An 18,769-nucleotide genomic window follows, 5' to 3' on the forward strand; every position below is an offset into this window, starting at 1 on the left:
AGAGCCTAGTGTTGTACAGAGGGAAAAAGACTGGTAGAAAGCACATCAGAAGAATAAGCATAAGGACTTTTAAATATGTAAAGATTTTAGATGTATAAAACCCATCAAAAATGGTAAGAAATAACAGCCATTTCTAAAATGCCCTTTAACCAGTTAACGTCTATTTGCACAGCCTTATAGCTTATGTAAATATGCATGCCCACTTTCCTGCTTGGATAAGTCAGAGGTTAGGGAGTGACAGGAGCCCTGGGTAGAACTATATGGGTTCAAAAACATAGGGAGGGGCTCCATTTTAATATTATGGCTCAGAAATAGTCCTTGGAAGCTAGGACCAGCTGTGCAAAACTGGTCATAGAACAGCAGTTGCCCCTAAATGATTTGAATTCTTTAGTAGTATGGAATTTGGGAGTGGTGATTTTGTCATTCTTCAAATTGCTTTTCCTATTCTTTGATAGCATGCAGAATTGACAGAACAGTTTTCTTCTAGAGAACCCAATCTTGCAAACATTAAATAAAGACAGTGCTTATTCTGTATTCACAATTAGTGACTTTGAGGCCTTAGAAAGAGCACTTCATGAAAAAGATATTCGGTGAATGTCATCAACTGACTTTTTCAAATTCTAAAAAAGAGAATGAGAAATTCAGATGATTCACCTCCCCCAAAGACGTCCCCAGGGCTTTTTCTACCTCTCAATCTTGATTTGAGATCTTCAAAATCACTTCAGCTTCAGATTACTATCCGATTTCTCTCACTGGCACCAGCTCCAACTCTCTCAGGCAAGAAAGTTTGCTCCTGTGTCGTGATTATTTGGTTGGGTTACTTATTTAGTAGCCATTTTCCATTTACTTCAAGTATCAGAAGTAAAATCAAGTCACATGGCTCTTCAAGGGAGTACATTTTGTGTTCCAGTCCCTCTCTTAAATCCCCATTTCACCATCAGCATAGTTCCTGCTTACTGGTACAGTGTGGCCACAAGATTTAGGTGAGCACCATTCAACAACAGTTTGCACAGGTACCATTCAGGCCAAGAACAATGGCTCCAAAACAGCTCTGCTGATTATTGGCTGGGCTTCCTTAAGCAAATGGCTAAATCTCTTTGTGCTTTGGTTTCCTTATTTATAAAGTGAGAATAAGAATAGTACCTACCTCACAGCATTTTTAGAAAGATTAAAGGGTTTAATTGTTAATGCCTTCCTTTTAGGGACGTTGTAAAGATAATGAGATGGTGTGTGTAAAATATTTAGTAGTTTGAAGGATTTCAGTAAATAGTGGGTATCCATATCACTATTATGAGGTAAAGAGGAAACATTGCCATTGTTGAGAGTAGGCTTCAAGGGTGAGTGCAGCTGCTCCAACAGCACCCATGGCTCTGGTTTTATTCTCAGCCCTGAATCTTTTTTTTGTTTTTCAATTATTATTTTTTAAAAAAGACAGAGAGAGAGACGGGGTCTCACCATGTTGCCCAGGTTGGTCTCGAAGTCCTGGACTCAAGCAATCCTCCCACTTCTCCCTCCCAAAGTGCTAGGATTATAGGCATGAGCCACCATGCCTGGCCTCAGCCCTGAATCTTGTCTACTTCCTTTGCTTGCTTACTTCATGCTGCCGTTGCAGGCTCCCCATCCAAAAATGTAGCCCTCTCTAGGTCAGCAACTCCAGAGACTATGGAATTCAGGCACAGTTTGTATGAGCCTCATCCCTGTATTAGAGTAAATATGCACAAAAACATGAGGTGCTTTTCTCTCCTCTTAAAATTAATAATGGCTGCATTTGCAAGACATTTTAAGTTATAAACGTTCTGGAATAACATTGTCAGAAAATCTTTGCAGCTTTTTGTTTGTGTGACTTTTTTCAGTTTTGCTTTGTTTTTATAAAAGCTCATCTTACCTCCAACCTCCAAGTGATTTAGAAAGATAGCTTTACTAGTTATCTAATGATGTATGAAATTAAGGATCAAAGTGAAAGGTACCTAGTTGATCATGTCAAAAAGCATTAGGTAGAGTAATCCCAACATTAGGACACTTAAGAATTAAAAGTTATTTCTGTAATGATTCTATCATTTTTCATTATCCAAATCCGACATTCCTCCTAGAATTGTTATCCAAATCTTGCATTCTTCCTAGGAGCTCCCTTTGCAGACATATACGTGTATGTTTTGTATATGACTATATCATATATAGATATATACACATATACAATATACATATATTGCACATGTATGTATTTGTATACACATACTCATAATACTGTCTTTTCACACTTTCTTCCTCTTCTCATCCTGTAGTCCTCAGAGTGGTCCAACTTTGTCAATCCCCAGCATTTCTTAACCTCAGCGGTAAATGCTGACAGTCCTTAAATATTTGAAATTAAATATTTCCTGGCCTCCTGCTTAAAGTTGTATGAAAATAGTACTTATTTCTGTTTCTTCTCCAAATGTATTGATAAGTTTGGAGTGTTTTTGGTTGGGATTGTTTTTTGTTTGATTCTTTACAGGTAGGGCTTTTAGTATTTTAGGTAATAAGTGGAGGTAGTGAAGATTTGTGGTGGATGAGAAGTAGAATAAAGAGTTCTTGGTTTCTTTGCAGATTAATCTCTTTGTGATACTTTAAAATCAGTATACAACCTTCAAACACATGATTCTACTTAAAACTTTGAGAGAGTGGTGTTAGATACCATGGCTGTCTTGAAGATCACCATATTTTTCTTGGCACTAGATGATGAGGCAAGTGTAGTTTCATTGTGCACAAAATGTACTATTGTTCATCCATTGCTAGAGATTAATAGACTTTATTATTATTTACAGAAGTAGCTCTTAAGCAAATATAATCTTCAGAGCCTTCCTAGCCCTTTTGGGGAGACTTGCACCCAATTTTAGCACAGTCTCTGGGTTCCCAAGGCCCCCACTCTAATATTTAATGTTTTTCTTCTGGTTTGTCTCTGCATCACCTCACATCACTTCCTCTTCCTTCCTACTCCAATTCATTCTGCATGCACATGCGTGTGTGTGTGTGCGCGCGCGCACACACACACATTTGCTTTGTGCCTACTCCCGAACATTAAACTTTGAATCAGCTGACTTGGGTTCTACATTTAGATCTGCTAGTTACCATTTTTTGGAAGCCTGTTTCTCTAAGACTCAGGTTTGGTTTGGTTTTTCTCAGTTCATATGGCCAAGAAAAGTGGGCAGAGGTTCCAGATATAGAATCAGATTAGTGGTTTACAAGAGTGAAATAACTATTACAGTTTAATCATGCAAAACTACTGGCTTGTTTTTAGTAGATAGATGTAGTAGTCAAATTCTAGGAGTTGGGGTGAAAATTATTTCCCAACAACTTCATAACAATTAAACCAAGTTAAAAATTAAACCGTCAGGCTGATTTCTGTCACACATACAGACATTTATTAAACAAACATTTGTTAGCAAACAGAGACAAGGTGATATACCTATTCTGTGAGTTTGATGAGGTCCCAGTTCATGGTCTTTTTAGGTTCTGCAATCATGACCTTGCATGAAAGATTCACTGGAAGCAGATGAATAATATTCCAGAGCTAGAATTCCATCACCCTTACAATAAGCATCCGGCAACCGTAAGTCCTTCAACTCATACACCATCCCTAATCGTCTGGCTTTTTACAATTTGTTCATGCAAGAATGAGAATGTCTCTAAAATATTTTAGCCAGTCTTTGTATCTTGGAAATCACTAATTATATGAGAGTCTGTTCATCATGTCTATTGTGATGACTGACAAACCACTAATATTGACAATGAAAATTCACTTTTGACATATGTTATAGAATGATTTTTGCTATTAATAGAGATAAGAGTGACAGATGTACTTGTAGGACCCACCTCTATAGGAGTCTGCCTGATGAGATCACTGCCTACCATCTTAGAGTATGAATTTATGATTAGTGCAACTGACTGCACCTTGTGTGTAATTTAACCTAAGCCATACAAAATATACGGTCTATACTGAAGAATTTTGGGGTATATTGGCAGACATCATACTGATGATAATATCTACAAAGAACACATAAGGCACTTTCTCCCCTCCCCCATATGAGAATTATATCTGTGTTTTACAGATGTAGAAAATAAAGGTCAGGCCAGGCACAATGGCTTGCATCTATAATCCAGCATGTTAAGAGGTTGAGGCGGGAGGATTGTTTGAGCCCGGGAGTTCAAAGTTGCAGTGAACTATGATCACACCACTGCACTTCAGCCTGGGTGACAGAGCGAGACCTTATCTCAAAAAAAAAAAAAAAAAAGTAAGTAAATGAAATTCATAGAGAGGCTATGTCACAGGTCAAAAGCAGGGAATTGGTAGTAAAATTTGGATATAAGTCCAGACTATTTCTACCATACTAAGATGACCATAAATTCTGATTTGCCTGTGACCAGATTTACATCATCTTCATGGTATCTGTATTAGTCCATTTTCATGCTGCTGATAAAGACATACCCAATACTGTGAAGAAAAAGAAGTTTAATGGACTTACAGTTCCACATGGCTGAGGAGGCCTCACAGTAATGGTAGAAGGAAAGGAGGAGCAAGTCACATCTTACATGGATGGTGGCAGACAAAGAGAGAAAGAGGGCTTGTGCAGGGGAACTCCTCTTTTTGGAACTATCAGATCTCGTGAGACTTAATCACTATTGCAAGAACAGTATGAGAAAGACTAACCCCCATGATTCAATTACCTCCCATTGGGTCTCTCCCACGACACACGGGAGTAGTGAGAGTTACAATTCAAGATGAGATTTGGGTGGGGACACAGCCAAACCATATCAGTATCCTATCTGATTAGTGCCCCCTTTCATTTTCAAAACTGTCCCAATTTAAACAATAAATAATATGATCACCCAAACTATACTACATTGCCTCCAAAATCCAAGGACCTTCATCCCCCAACTATGTCAGACTCTGTTAGACATATGAACAAGACACAGCAGTGTTCCTGTCCTGACCTCTTCTTGCTCCATCACACCATTTTGAATATAAAGAAGGAAAAAAACAGTATAATTAGGTGGCACAATCTAGGCAAAGAAAGTCCTGATTACAGGAAATACAAGTCTCTTCTATTACTTAGGAAGGTAAAATGAAGAATCACCAAAAAATTGGGCAGACTATCCTAAAATTTAATGAAGATTATAGGAGGAAAATTAAGAGCAATACTGAAATTAAGCTATGTTTTCAGCCAACCCTATTTGCCCAAGAACATTCATATTGACTAAATTTGGTGTCTGTTTCCATTTATACTTACCCTAGAACACTAGAGGGGAAAATAGTTTTGCACCCAAATTTTACCATGTGTAGGTATAATATAAAAGTCACACTTGTGTTATAAAATTAGATTTATTAATCAATTATGGGAACTAGCTGAAAAGCACTTCTTTTGTTTGCACTGAAAGCTTATTCAAAGAGCATTCCTTTTTCAGGCAAATCCAAAATCCCTTATCACTGCCATGACCTTTTCCTGAAATTATAAAGACAGCTGTCCATGACTGTGTACGGGTTGGGAAATACTGGCCTCTTCTCAGCTGAGGGTTCACCGTGGCAGAGACATGCTGCCCTGTGACCCAGTCATGAGCAGGCCTTCAGAACTAAGAAGTGCTATTGTGTAGGCAAGAGCAGCCCTCTGTCTGCATCATCCCATGACTGCTTATCTATACTGTATTTATGCCAGTTAGAGACTACTGCTCCATTGTTTTCCATGCCCCTCCTCTCTGATGGTTTCTATTCTTTGAAATAATAAGGTTAAACTGCACCAAAGTTAAGCTGCAGCCACTGATGTTTTGCCACCTCTGACATTGCCTGAGGTCTTGCCAGTGATAGGCTGTCACAGTGATTGGCAGCAATGGCAGAATAAGAACATCTGAAGAGGTTAGCATGGCCAGCTAGACAACCTGAAATTCTCTGATTAAAGTTAATTCTGGTCTAGGCATGGTGGCTCACGCCTGTAATCCCAAAACTTTGGGAGGCCAAGGCAGGCGGATCACCTAAGGTCAGGAGTTCAAGACCAGCCTGACCAACATGGCAAAACCCTGTCTCTACTAAAAAATACAAAAACCTAGCCGGGCGAGGTGGCAGGCGCCTGTAGTCCCAGCTACTCGGGAGGCTGAGGCAGGAGAATGGCGTGAACCCGGGAGGTGGAGCTTGCAGAGAGCTGAGATCCAGCCACTGCACTCCAGCCTGGGTGACAGAGCGAGACTCCGTCCCCCCCCAAAAAAAAAAATATATATATATATATATATATATATATATGTGTGTGTGTGTGTGTGTGTGTGTGGTGTGTGTGTGTGTGTGTATATATGTATATTAGCTGGGCCTGGTGGCACATGCCTGTAGTCCCAGCTACTCGGGAGTCTGAGGCAGGAGGATCGCTGAGCCTGGGAGACAGAGGTTGCAGTGAGCCGAGATCGCGTCACTGCACTCCAGCCTGGCGACAGAGTGAGACTCCATCTCAAAAAAAAAAAAGCTTCAGCGTGTAGAAGACATACCACAATTTATAATAAAATGTATTTAACACTTACGTCTTGATAATACCCACAGGGCATCTGTGGTGTCATGGACAAGGAGGGGGTCATGGGAATGTTTTGAGCTGGGAAGATAGGATAGTTGTCTTTATTGCATTTTCAAAATAAGCAAGTTCCATTCTTTCTTTTTTTTTTTTTTTTTTTTTTTTGAGACGGAGTTTCACTCTGTTGCCCAGGCTGGAGTGCAGTGATGCGATCTCAGCTCAATGCAACGTGCACCTCCCAGGTTCAAGCAATTCTCCTGCCTCAGCCTCCCGAGTAGCTGGGATTACAGGCCCCCACCACCATGCCTGGCTAATTTTTGTATTGTTAGTTGAGACGGGGTTTTGCCATGTTGGCCACGCTGGTCTTGAACTCCTAACCTCAGGTGATCCACCCATCTTGGACTCCCAAAGTGCGGGATTATAGGCGTAAGCCTCCATGCCCAGCCCATTATTTCATAACCTAATAAATGAGCATCACCTGCCCATCACCTTCTTCTTATTAAGGTGTTAAGAAAATGGCGGCTAGTGTCTAATTAGTCCTAACAGCATTCTGGGTGCTTTGTATGTGTACTCTTTATTTTCATTTTCTAACAATTCTCTGCGGTAAATTCTAGTATGATTTGTATTTCCCAGATGAAGAAATTGAGGCAGCTAGAGGCCCTCAGGCTCCCAGTCATTAAGTTGTACAGCCAAGTTTAAAACCCTTGCAGTCTGGCCACAGACACAGCATTCCACCAGCCAATGTCCTGCCTCACAAATAACTTTCTAAGATGGATTAGCATGCTCCCTACCACCTTGTTGCCTAAAACAAAATCTGTAATGTATTTAAATATTCAATACGCCACACTTGCATTGGAAAACATTACAGACTTTATACCACTTGTAACAACATTTGACCTATAGGACATTTACATTACTTTCAAATGAGTTTAAAATTTTTTAACTTAATTTTATTTTTTCTTTTAATTTTTCAATTTTATTTCTTCTATTTTTTTCTTTTTCTGGATCTCAGTGAATGCAAAGAGTTTTTTTAACATTAAGAAAGATCAGCTGAGTGCGGTGGCTCACGCCTGTAATCCCAACACTTTGGGAGGCTGAGGCAAGCAGATCACTTGAGGTCAGGAGTTCGAAACCAGCCTGGCCAATATGGCAAAACCCTGTCTCTCCTAAATGTACAAAAATTAGCTGGGCCTGGTGGCGGGTGCCTGTAGTCCCAGGTACTCGGGGGGCTGAGGCAGGAGTAATCGTTCGAACCTAGGAGGCAGAGGTTGCAGTGAGCTGACATGGCGCTGCTGCGCTCTAGCCTGGGCAACAAAGTGAGACTCCATCTCAAAAAAAAAGGAAAAAAGAAATATTCATTAACTCAATAATGAATAACTTACTGTTCACCTCTCAGATACAAGGCACAAAATTGAGTATGCACAGTCTGTGGGGGAAAAAAACAAAAAAAACACCTCTCTGATAGGAGAGAGAGGGCATCTATAAGTCATCATAAAATGAAGCAGAAAGTAAGTGTCAGCAGAGAAATGTAAATTCAGAGCTAAGGGAGTTCAGGGAGGCAAAGCTGCCAAATTTAGTGACCTAAAACCCTCAAGAGTGTCCTACCTTCTTGAGTGTCCGTTGTAATCACTACTGCGTATAAACCATGATGCAACCTCTGAAGATATCATAGCAAGGAGCAAGATGCTAGAGAAGCTATTAATAATTTAGCTTTCTTGGTCATGAGATAAGTGAATTGAATTTTTTACGTAATTTCTCCCACTTGAAATCCTCTTACTACTGCTTTCTGACAAACAGGCTTTATTTTTCTTGAGCTGGAGTCTTGCTGTCACCCAGGCTGGAGTGCAGTGGCGCGACCTCAGCTCACTGCAACATCCACCCCTGGGTTCAAGTGATTCTCCTGCCTCAGCCTCCCAAGTAGCTGAGACTACAGGCCCCCACCACCATGCCTGCCTAATTTTTGTATTTTTAGTAGGGACGGGTTTCACCATGGTGGCCAGGCTGGTCTTGAACTCCTGGCCTCAGGGATTTGCCTGCCTTGGCTTCCCAAAGTGCTGGGATTAACAGACGTGAGCCACGCTAGCCCAGCCCGATGTTTCTCAATTTTCTGAAAATATTGTCAAATTTGAATCCTTAATGAAATCTGTGCCTAGCATAGCACTTTATGCAGTAGGTACTTAATAAATACACAACTGTGTGTGCATTCGAAAATAAGCTCCCTTATCTCTATTGTCTTCATCATGTTAGATCTACCTTTACCTTCTTTCATTAATTTAGTCATTCAACATTTGTGCAGAAGTAGTAGTCTGGGTTGCTGCCTTTATTTCTCTATACAGGCGTCTCTAACCCCCGGCTGGTAGTGGTACCCATCAGTGGCCTGTTAGGAACTGGGCTGCAGAGCAGGAGGTGAGCAGAGGGTGAGCTAGCTCTTACCACCTGAGCTCCACCTCCTGTCAGATCAGCAGCAGAGTTAGAGTCTCACAAAAGCACAAATTCTATAGTGAAACTGCACATGTGAGGGATCTACGTTGCACACTCCTTATGAGATTCTAATGCCTGGTGATCTGAGTTGGAATAGTTTCATTCTGAAACCATCATACCCTTCCCCTGCCCCATCCATGGAAAAAAAAAGTCTTCCGCAAAATCAGAAGGTGTCTAAATCTTGGGGACTGCTGCTATAAGTTGGCAATTGGTTAAATGGTGGTGCCACTCGCCAAAATGGAAACCATAGGATAAGGGACTATTGGGAAGAGGGGGATAGATAACGTTAGTTGGAACATAATGAGTTTGAGGTGCCTGCTTGACATTCTAGGGAAGGAATAAAGTAGGCAGTTGGACATGTGGGTCTGGAGATCATGAAAGAGATGTAGGCTTTTAAATATAAAAGATTTGAGAGCCATCAAGCACCGTTGGTGGTAGTTAAAAGTTATGGAAAAGTGATTCTGAACCTGAGGGGTAAGAACCCTTAGGAGGTCTACCAATTGCTTCAGGATGTCCATGTAACCCTCAAATTAAATGGAACATGCCTTCCCCCCAAGAAGACTGCTGAATTTTATCACATTCTCCAGCAGGTTCATGTCTCCAGAAAAAAGGCTCAGAATAAGCGTGAAAACACATGTTTCAGGGAGAATCACTGGGGATCTCTAATATTTAAGAAATGGAAGAAGAGTAATAAAGAAGACCGCAAAGTTTGGAAGCAAAACAGGGAAAAGAGTCGCAGAAGTCAAAGGAGGAGATATTTTCAAGGAGACAGTGGCCAGTAGTGTCCCATGCTACAGTAAGGTCAAACAAGATAAGGACAGAGTTCTCTATCTTGCTTGCACATTCCTCAGGGTAGGTTCTGTATGCAGCAGGCACTCAGTTCATGTTTAATGGACTAAAAAAGTATGTCCTTTAAATCATTTGAGAGGAGTGAAGTAAAAAGTTGAAATCAATAAAATGATATGCTCGTGGCAGGTTTAATTAGGTTTGCCTCTCCGTTAACAAATGAAACACAGATGAAATTAGATAGGTTCACTTTATTAGGTCATTTTATGAAGTTGTGTAAATTGGTGAACTGAATCTCTCAAATACTTATGGCCAACTTTATTCACAGGTAATATAAGAAGCCACTTCCATGGAGTAACTGAAAAGATATCTATCTCCTTATACTTTACTATCCCTCCTACTGCTATATTACAGTGCCTAAAAGACCAATCATTCTAGAAGAAGGGCTTGTCACCTGGATTATGTTGCCTCGGAAGTGGGCCACATTGACTGGCTAATGTTTGCATAAATATTATTAACCCACTATGATCTTGGATTGTTAGCTCAAGAATAATATAATGCCTTTTTATTTGTGATGGTTTTAAGTTTAAAAAGAAGATTTTATAAATACTTTATTGTATTATTTAATACTCACTATGGCCCCCAAAGAAACAAGTAGTCAAAGGAACCTTTTAAGGGAGAAAAAAAGCACCTAAGTCTTTTAAGGAGATGGTCTCTGAGATGATAGATAGATGATAGATAGATAGATAGATAGATAGTTGGAGAGATAGTTAATAAACAGGTTTTGAGGATAATAGTACAAATGATAATGATGATGATGCTCTTAGTTATGATACAAGTGAAAGTACTGGAAGAAAAAGACCTCACAAACAATGGTTTATACGAAATAGAAGGTATTTTTCTCCCAGACAGTATTCAGAAGCAGGTGCGTGATTCAGACCTGAAAGGCAATTTTCCTCCACAGTTATCTAGGAACGCAGGTTGCTGTTCTATCCCCAATAGGCATCTCCATGGTAGACACTGGTTCACCAGCATCACATAAACCTTCCAGCCTGCCTGAAAGTGATAAGAGAAAGAGGAAGGCAAGCAAGTTCCTTTAAGGAGGATGTGACCTGGAAGTTGACCACCTCTTTGCTCATATCTTATTGGAAAGTACTCAATAAATTGGTCACATCTAGTGCAAGCAAGGTTGAGATTTTTATTCTCTAAGTGGGTAGCCATTTATCCAGCTTAAACTCAGGGATTCTATAACTAGAAAGGAGAAGAAGATAAATACTGGGAGACGCTTGGCAGTCTGTGCCAAACCCTTGCTTTGGTGTTTTATAGACATCATTACAGTAATGGTGCAAATATGAAATTTTGATATGTTTATAGATTTCTAAAAAGGGTTAACTGTGGAAAATCAGTCTCATTTTAATTTTGCTTATTATATATAGTCTGTCTATTGAATCCCTTAATACCAAAGGGATTTAATAGTAAAGAAATAGTGGGATCTCTTTGGAGAGGTATTTAAAAACCTCATTATTTTGACTGAGCCTTGGGGAAATTTTACAGTTGCAAAGGCAGCCCGGTTTATCTTTATGACTTTCCTTATCTTTTATCCTCTGTAGAAGATGTGTAGAGATAATATGTTACTGGAAATGGTGCAAGGCAGCTTCCCTGGAGAGTACTTAACTCCTGTAGTGATGAGAGATACAGCTAGTAAACAATGAAAGCTATAATATCAGTAATTGCAGTAGCTCCTGGAATAAAAGAAGAATTAAATATAACAGGGTTAGCATAAAAGTACTAGAGGGCTGTTTTTCACAGTTCCACTTTTGGAGAGGTGGAACCTGTTAGAAGTTGATAAGAAAATTTAGTGGTTTGCAAAATTATGTATAGAAGTTGATAAGAAAATTTAGTGGTTTGCGAAATTATGTAATTTACTTAATATTGGGTTTTGGTGAGAAAGCAGGGAAATTATGATAGATGTCACCCAAGGAAGTAAGAATGTAGTAACAGTTAGATAGAAGTGTTTTTTCATCACTTCCATTCCTCCGGGATGCTAGGGAACCTGGATTTAACAAACTGCTTTTTGTGTGTTTATGAAGGGTTTTTTTCTTTCTTTCTTTTTCTTTTTTTCCTTTTTTTTGTTTTTTGTTTTGTTTTGAAACAGAGTCTTGCTCTGTTGCCTGGGCTGGAATGCAGTGGCACAATCTTGGCTCACTGCAACCTCCACCTCCCGGGTTGAAGCAATTCTTGTGTCTCAGCCACCTAAGTAGCTGGGGACTACAGGCATGCACCACCAAGCCTGGCTAATTTGTGTATTTTTAGTAGAGATGGAGTTTCCCCATGTTGGCCAGGCTGGTTTTGAACTCCTGGGCTCAAGTGATCCTCCTGCCTTGGCCTCCCAAAGTACTGGGATTACGGGCATGAGCCACTGCACCTGATCTGTTATTAGTGATTTTATTAATGGTATTGATATAGGATTTAAAAAGAAATTATTTAGGCAGATAGTGAGGGTAAGGAAGTCCTCAGTAAGGTTTCCTTTTAATGAAAAGCAGCCCCCAAATCATTTTCTTTTCTAACAAAGAGCAGCCTGTAAAATGGAGTTGTAGACATAGACAAGCAAGCCGGACGCTTGCACAAGTGAATGCCGGCAGCTGTGCCAGTAGGAAAAGGCTATCTGGGACTAGGCATGTTCAAAATGGCGGCTTCATCTTCCCTTCTCTGTGCCAGCCACGTGTACAATAAGGAGCAAATGAGATGGCACTCGCCAAGTGGAAAGTTCATTTGCATAATAAGATTAGGGTGGGGCAACCAGCCTTCCCTGCCATCCTGTGTAAACATCACACCTGGTCGAACCAATCTGTGGGCCCTACATAAATCAGACACCGCATCCTCAAGCCTGCCTATAAAGTCTGCTGCAGTCTGCAGCAGGACAGCTTTTCCCTTTTGGATGCCCCTTTCTCTTGCCAGAGAGAGAGAGCTGCTCTCCTGTTTCTTTCTTTTGCCTATTAAGCATCTGCTCCTAAACACATTCTTTGTGTGTCTGTGTGCTTAATCTTGGTGTAAGACAACAAACCAGGGATATTTACCCCAGACAACGATGCCACTTCAGTATGTTCTAGAACTGTGATGTCCAATATAGTAGCCACTAGCCACATGTGGCAGTTGAGTGCTTGAAATGTAGTTAATTCCTAAGTGTAAATAGACTTTTAGATTTTCTTCAAGGTACTGGATTTCAAAGACTTGTTATGAAAAAATAATGTAATGAGTTTTAACATTGATTACATGTTTAAATGATACTATTTTAGATGTATTGAGTTAAATAAAATATATGACAAACACTAATTTTACCTGTTTCTTTTCACTTTTTTTAATGTGGCTACTGGAAATTTTACATTACATTTAAAATTACATATTAATTTTATATTACTAATTTCTCTTGGACAGTGCTGACTTAAAAGTTAAATAAGAGAATGAACAGGTGATCTCTTTTCCCATCTTTTGACCTAGTCTAAGAACAAAGGTTGTAGAGGTTTTTTTTTGTTTTTGTTTGTTTTTGTTTATTGTGGGTTTTGTTGTTTTTGAGACAGGGTTGCACTCTGTCACCCAGGCTGTAGTGCAGTGGCAAGATCATAGCCCACTGCAACCTTAGCCTCCTGGACTCAAGTGATCCTCCCACTTCAGCCTCCTGAGTAGCTGAGACTACAGAAGCATGCCACCATGCCCGACTAATTTGTTTTGTCATTTTTTTTTGTAGAGACGAGGTCTTGCTTTGTTGCCTAGGTTGGTCTTGACCTCCTGGCCTAAAGCTATCCTCCCACCTCTGCCTTCCAAAGTGCTGGGATTACAGATGTGAGTTTTAAACCAACAGCCTCTCTACCTAAAGTTCCCACACACACCAAGTCAATGCAGGATCACTGATACTGTACCCCAGGGTCATCAGCCTTGGGCTGAACAATTTCTAATGATGGATGTCTTGCTACTTTGCATGATGATCCTTTCATTTCTGGACAATTCCAACTACCAGAAAGCCCTTCCTCTCATACTGGGAAAAAATTTAGCTCTTTGTAATTTCGACTTCTAAGATTTTTTCCTCTAGCGTAGTTAAAATATCTAATCCTTGCCATATGTCTTTCTGTTTAATTCCATTTAAAAAGTGCAAGGTTCGGGAGGCTGAGGCAGGAGAATGGCGTAAACCCGGGAGGCGGAGCTTGCAGTGAGCCGAGATCGCGCCACTGCACTCCAGCCTGGGCGACAGAGCTAGACTCCGTCTCCAAAATAAATAAATAAATAAATAAAAAGTGCAAGGTAATATGTAAGGATCTGTCAACAGCTATCAGCCTCTTCCATCTTCACCAGCTGAAATCTACTCCTCCCCAGGGCAAACAGAATAATCCCTTTTCTCTTTTATTTGACACATCCTCATTTGTCATTAGGGTTTTGTTTTGTTTTGTTTTGTTTTAATCAGCATATTCATTTTCCAAAATTCTGCAGATACAAGTTTATGGAAGAAAGCAAGAGTCATGATAAGATGAAAATATTCAGTAAGGAACTGACCTCTAAAAAGTTAGTCTGCACTCAAACATTACTTTCAATTCAGCACCAGTGTCTAGGACATAATAGATTCTCTCAGAGTGATTTACATATCAAAGGATTGAGAAGCGTCATGGGAAAATTGATGAAGCCCTTTAAAAAATGATTTTTATGATAGCATAGCAAAATTCAAATGATGTGAATTATCTCATCATACTTTCAAAAATTTTGTCAGAAAAGGTTTAGGCAAACAAAACAGCAGCACGTTTGTGTGATAGGCTGAAAAACATGGCCTCCATCAAAAGTTGGAGTCTTGGCCAGGCATGGTGGCTCATGCCCATAATCCCAACACTTTGGGAGGCCGAGGCAGGTGGATCACTTGAAGTCAGGAGTTTGAGACCAGCCTGGGCAACAAGGTGAAAGCCCATCTCTACCAAAAATACAAAAATTAGCTGAGCATGGTGGTGCACGCCTGTAATCCAGCTGCTCGGAGGCTGAGGCAGGAGAATCTCTTGAACCCAGGAGGCAGAGGTTGCAATGAGCTGAGATCTCACCACTGCACTCCAGCCTGGGCAACAGAGAGATACTCTGTCTCAAAAAAAAAAAAAAAACTGGAGTCTCTTGGTCACCCTTTGAATCTGGCCTGGTCTTATGATTCGTTTTGGCCGATAGAACGTGATGAAAATGACGATGTATAAGTCCAGAGTTCTGGCCTCAAGATCCCTTGCAGCTTTCCCTTTTGGGCTCTTGGAATGCTCCTGCTATGGTCAAGGAAGCCTAAGCTATTCTATTGGATGGTGGGTGACTACATGGAAAGAATGGTCCAGCTGAAAAATAGCACCAACATCCTAGACCTGTGAGTGAGGCCACCTGAGACTCTCCAACCCATTAAGCTGCCAGTTGGTTGCAGTCACATGGTTGACCCCCAATTATGAGAAATGAAAAAGTTGTTATTTTGCACCATTACGTTTTGGGGTAGTTGGGTATGTAGCAATAGATAACTCTGAGAACTTGATTCAGCTCTTTGTTCATTCTAAGATAGTGCACAAGTGAAATGAAAGCCAACATTTTCATTTTTTCATAATCAACTTCCTTTTGCTGCTGTCTCTATGACCTCTGTCCTGTGTCACCCTCTTAGACACTCTAACCACATGGCCTCCTTTCTGTGCCTTAAACATGTCGAGGTCAGTCCTGCCTTCGGGACTTTATTCTAGTTTTTCCCTCTGCCTAGAATGTTCTTACCCAGGATATTCACTTTGCTAATTCCCTCACCTTCTACAAAGTCATTACCTCTGCAGGAGACTTGATCTCACTAGGACATTATTAACCTATGTGTTTATCTCTCAAACTTTAGTTTTTATGCTTGATATTGTAAACAAAAAATAAAATTCTAAGGCCTCCCAACTATCTGAATGGGCAGCCAGGACTCTTAACATTTAACCTGAGAGTCTGTTTCCGGCCGTGATGAAAAGTGGGGGTTAAACATGCCTCATTATACTCTCTGGCATTAATTCAACACAGACTTCAAGTCTGATAGTAGACATTTTGAAACCTATTCTCTCTGAAGCCTGCTAGCTAAAAGTTTCATCTGCATGATAAAACTTTGGTCTCCACAACCTCTTATCTTAACCCAGATATTCCCTTCTGTTTGATCTCGGGTCTTATAGACAAACTCAACCAATTGTCAACCAGAAACTGTTTAAATTCACCTATAGTCTGGAAGCCCCCTGACCCCCTACTTTGAGTTGTCCCGTCTTTGTGGAACAAACCAATGTATTTCTTAAATGTATTTGATTGATGTCTCATGCCTCCCTAAAATGTATAAAACCAAGCCACACCCTAGCCACCTTGGGCACATGTTCTCAAGACCTCCTGAGGGTTGTGTCACGGGCCATGGTCACTCATATTTGGCTCAGAATAAATCTCTTCAAATATTTTACAGAGTTTGACTCTTTTTGTTGACAATATTAATCTTTCCAAGTTTGGCATCCTGATTACTTTTCTTTAATTAATTCAATAAATATTTGTTAGAAAATGTTAGATGAATGAATCAAGGAGTTAATGGAATCATTGGAATCAATGAACAAGGAAGAGAGAGGAATGTAAATTTTACATCTTGGAAACTAAGATACTTCATTTTCTTGGATACTATTACATTTTCTTTATCAATCCTGCATCCTTTATTTTTAAGAAGAAAAATTCCAACTCATTATTCTTCCATCCCCTCCCTCTTACCACTCTTAATCCTTTTAAGGCTGGGTGCAGTGGCTCATGCCTGTAACCCCAGCACTTTGGGAGGCCAAGGCGGGCGGATCACGAGGTCAGGAGATTGAGATCATCCTGGCTAATACAGTGAAACCCTGTCTCTACTAAAAAAATACAAACAAATTCGCCAGGTGTGGTGGTGGGCACCTGTAGTCCCAGCTACTGGGGAGGCTGAGGCAGGAGAATGGCGTGAACCTGGGAGGTGGAGCTTGCAGTGAGCCGAGATCGCACCACTGCGCTCCAGCCTGGGCAACAGAGTGAGACTCCATCTCAAAAAAAAAAAAATCCTTTTAAGTACCTTGTGATACCTCGTAAGGCCTTTGCAGTGGTTTCAATAATGGCGCCCCAAAAGTTATGCGCATGTCCTCACCCCTGTAGCCTATAAATGTGATCTTACTTTGATGAAAGCTCTTTGTAGAGTAATTAAGTTAAAGCGCTCAAGATGAGATCATCCTGGATTATCTGGGTGAGGCTGAAAGATAATGACAAATATTTTTTTCAAAGGAAATGAAAGAGGAGAAGACAGAAGAGTAGGCCACAGGAAGACTAAGGCAGAGATTGGATTTATGCAGCTACCTGCAAGGAATGCCTAGAGCCACCAGAATCTGGAAGAGATAAGGAAGGATTTGCCCCTAAAGCATTCAGAGGGTGCGCGGCCCTGCTGACACCTTGATTTTGGACTTTTTTTGGGACCAGGTAGCCATTATACTTCTTGATATCCAGGTTCAACTGAAGGTATAAAATGTCAAGCTCCTCAGCTCAAAATCCAGATCTCTACTCTGCCACTATCCTGGTAATTTAAGCAAATTATTCTGCCTCTTTGGGTCTAAGTTTGGTCATTCTTAATATTAAAGTGGTAAATTAGAAGATCCCAAAATGACATCTTGAGAAATTCTGTTTTGAAGGATATGAATGGGTGTGCCCTATAACATGCCCCTGACCACAACCACCAGAGCCAGGGATGGGGGTGGATAAAGTTCTGTGTTCAGGTAACTTTGGAAAACGCTGGGCCAGATATATACTATGTCACCTCATCCCCTGACTGCAGCTGATTTGGACCAGATGTAGATACCTGACCAAAATTAGATTTCAAAGAGTCTCTCTCTCAGGAATTTTGAATTGAGATTCAGAAATTATAGCTAGTCTTTCCTAGTTCCTAGAAATAAGGATAAATAAACTCAGGGACTATGCACAGAAAAGTAGAGAAAGCTACACTGCAGTCAGGAGAGAATAGAGAGAGATGCAGAGAGAAACAAATAGGAGACAAGACAGCCACAGACACAGTGAAAGATGAGGGAATTATGCCAGATGGATTTGGGGTTCTTCAGTCTTCGTGAGATAATTTTATAACCATAAAATGAACCTTCTTCTTTTTGCCTAAGCTAGTTTGAGTAAAGTTTTGTTACTTGCATCCAAAATAGCATTAATTGAGACAGGAAGATTAGCCCTTGATAGTTAACATCTTATTGGTGTCTCTAAAATATAACAGAGAAAAGAACTGGGAAACAAATTCTAGCTGAAGTCCTAGGGATGAGAGTTAAAGGACCAAGCAGGTAGTAGAAAAGGAGAAAGCAAACTTTAGATACTTCACAAGACTTTCATCATTCACATCTTAACCCTAGTTTGATAGCAGGAAATAAAATTTAGTGCATAATCCCTATTCTCAAGGATTTAACTACAAACAAATTTTTTTCGAATTTTTTTAAATTTTAATTTTAATTTTTTGAGTTGGAGTCTCACTGTGTCACCCAGGCTGGAGTGCAGTAGTGCGATCTCAGCTTACTGCAACCTCTGCTTCCCAGGTTCAAGTGATTCTCCTGCCTCAGCCTCCCAAGTAGCTGGGACTGCAGACATGTGCCACCATGCCTAGCTAATTTTTGCATTTTTTTTTTTTTTCTTAGTACAGTTGGGTTTTCACCACATTGGCCAGTTCACCACGTTGGCCAGGCTGGTCTTGAACTTCTGACCTCAAGTGATCCACCCACCTCGGTCTCCAAAAGTGCTGGGATTGCAGGCGTGAGCCACCGCACCCAGCCTCTCCTTTTTAAAATAGATAGTTCTTGATAGTAGCTGTGTATAATTTATAAAAAGTCATCAGGTTTTATTGGTTGTTGTGTTTGTTTGTGACAGAGTCTCGGCTTTGTCGCCCAGGCTCGAGTGCAGTGGTGAGATCACAGCTCACTGCAGCCTCGACC

Source organism: Colobus angolensis, unplaced genomic scaffold (genome assembly GCF_000951035.1).
Source record: "Colobus angolensis palliatus isolate OR3802 unplaced genomic scaffold, Cang.pa_1.0 Scaffold132, whole genome shotgun sequence".
Taxonomy (NCBI): domain Eukaryota; kingdom Metazoa; phylum Chordata; class Mammalia; order Primates; family Cercopithecidae; genus Colobus; species Colobus angolensis.